This window comes from Pteropus vampyrus, unplaced genomic scaffold (assembly GCF_000151845.1).
Source record: "Pteropus vampyrus isolate Shadow unplaced genomic scaffold, Pvam_2.0 Scaffold12551, whole genome shotgun sequence".
NCBI classification, from domain to species: Eukaryota; Metazoa; Chordata; class Mammalia; order Chiroptera; family Pteropodidae; genus Pteropus; species Pteropus vampyrus.
Genome location: NW_011901332.1, coordinates 1 through 2,071, shown reverse-complemented (window position 1 = coordinate 2,071; position 2,071 = coordinate 1). Strand labels below are relative to the sequence as shown.

Genomic DNA, 2,071 nt, shown 5'->3' with positions numbered 1-2,071 from the left:
CCAGTTCCTATACATTTCTGCAGAATCTTCCGGTATGAACAAGATTAAACATGTAACCCACTAGGATCGAAAGTCCAACTAAGTGCTCAGAGCCAACACGGCAACAGTGTAACCCCATAGGACACACAAAGCTCCTACCCAGAGCTTCACCTTAAAACAAAAATGGCCAGTTTTCCAACTTTCAAGAGAAACACAAAGCAATGAAAAACATAATATCTACTACCACGTACTTCATATTCTTCTGCAAACCCACAGTTGGAGTCAGCTCGCTGTTTCTTAAAATAGGCTTCAAAATTCTCCACTCTGATCAACTTGGATCTAAGAAAACAAAGCCATGTATTAGGATTTTCTTTATATTTGATAAAGTTCACACTCAAAATAGTAAAATACAAGTTATAAAAAAAAAAAAAAGCAGAGCTTACTCACTTTTTAGGTCTTCATCATAAAAAGGGAAAGAAAAGAAAACAAATTAGAAAAAATGACTCAATCATGCTTCTGGAGATGATAGTAAACATCCTTCCAAAAGAAGAAAAAGTATAACATAACTTGGGGGGTAGGGGGAAAGTTGAGGGAGGAGTTGGTGTAATGTTATTTGCAAAACTCTAAAATACGCATTGGGAAATCCAACTTCCAGAACCTGTGATGTAACTGACTGGCTTTGTGACTTTGCATTTTGACAACCTAGATCTTGATAACCTTTTTCTTTAAATCACACAATATATATTTATTGGTAGAATATTGCAAGTATAGTTCCACCTGCCACAGCAGGAAGCTAGCGGCAAGCGACTAATAAACACAGATTCCTTGTAGAACAACAAAGCTAGCAAGAACTTCTGGATGATCGTGGCCAAATGCGTCAATCAGGAAAAATGAAAGAAAGTTCCATCAAAATATTCTCTAGATAGTCACTGAACAGATGGATTAAATGTCTTAAAATAAAGCCCATAACTCTAGACACTTACTTAATTTGAGAAAAGGACACGTCATTGTTCTTTGCATCTTTCCTGTTTTAAAAGAAAAAAAAAATAGACAAAAATGGTTAATTCCGTGCTTTGCTCCTTTCACGTGTCAACAAAATGCCTTCTTCCTGGGCATCAGCTCATATATAGCACTAAATCCTACTCACTAATATTAAGCTTAATGGTCTAAGCAGCAACGGCTGATGATAATCTCCGGAGTTACTCTCTTTTGAACCATCTAAAAGTATAGAAGAATCTTACTGAAGTGGCTTCTAGGAATTTTCTTGGGTAAATATATATATATATGCACAGCATTACCTTATTGTAAAGTGAGGCTCATTATTTCCTACTCTGCTTTGGAGAAAGGTTTTCTAATAAGTTAATGGGATGAGAAACTATATCCAGTGTAGCAAGGTGGAGAGACATCTGCTACTCTCCTGCATTGTTGGCTAAATCTCACACTGGTATTTAAAAAAAAAAAAAAAATTCTGAAAGGCAATTTGGCATAAGTATCGAAACTGAAAACATGCCCACCTACTGACCCAGCAACTGACCAGCTTGGAAATTAGCCTAAGGAAACAATCATAAATGAGCCCAAAGATTTAGGCACAAGGATAAGTAACTGTGGCAAAAGAGAAAACATTAGAAAATTGGTTAAATAATATCCATACAGTTGAATACTCCGTAGCCACTTAAAATGAAAAAGACATGAAGCTGTCTGTGCATCTTAATAAAGCAGGCTAGAAAATAATATGTATAATATGATTCTACTTGTTTGTGTGTGTGTGTGTGTGTATGTATTTGTGTGTGATCTGTAATCACATCAGTGTTACAGGAAGTTTTGTGTGGGTGCTGCGATTATGGATTATCTTATGGATTATTTTCTTCGCTCTTCTTTTCTGGTTTGGTGCTTTTCATTTTGCCATTGCATGTATTTCTTTATTTTAACAGGAAACAATAAAGCTGTTTTTGACTTTTCTGTTGCAAAAACAAAAATCAGAATCAAATCCAAAAAGCTGACACCGAGCACTTCCTATCAACTGGACAGGGCGAGGTGGTGGCAGAAGAATCAAGCATAGTGGCATTAGAAACCCAGAGCCGGGATGAAAATT

At 36.2% G+C, this 2,071-nt stretch overlaps 1 long non-coding RNA gene across 1 annotated transcript; it reads right to left on the bottom strand.

Annotated features, from left to right (window-relative positions):
• Positions 1-24: 24 nt before the first annotated feature.
• LOC105310824 lies at positions 25-1,206 on the bottom strand. The gene is made up of 3 exons (XR_897560.2): positions 963-1,206; positions 427-435; positions 25-318 (listed from the first exon to the last, which is right to left on the bottom strand). It is a non-coding gene; the product is annotated as an uncharacterized LOC105310824 (long non-coding RNA).
• Between the last annotated feature and the right edge of the window lie 865 nt (positions 1,207-2,071).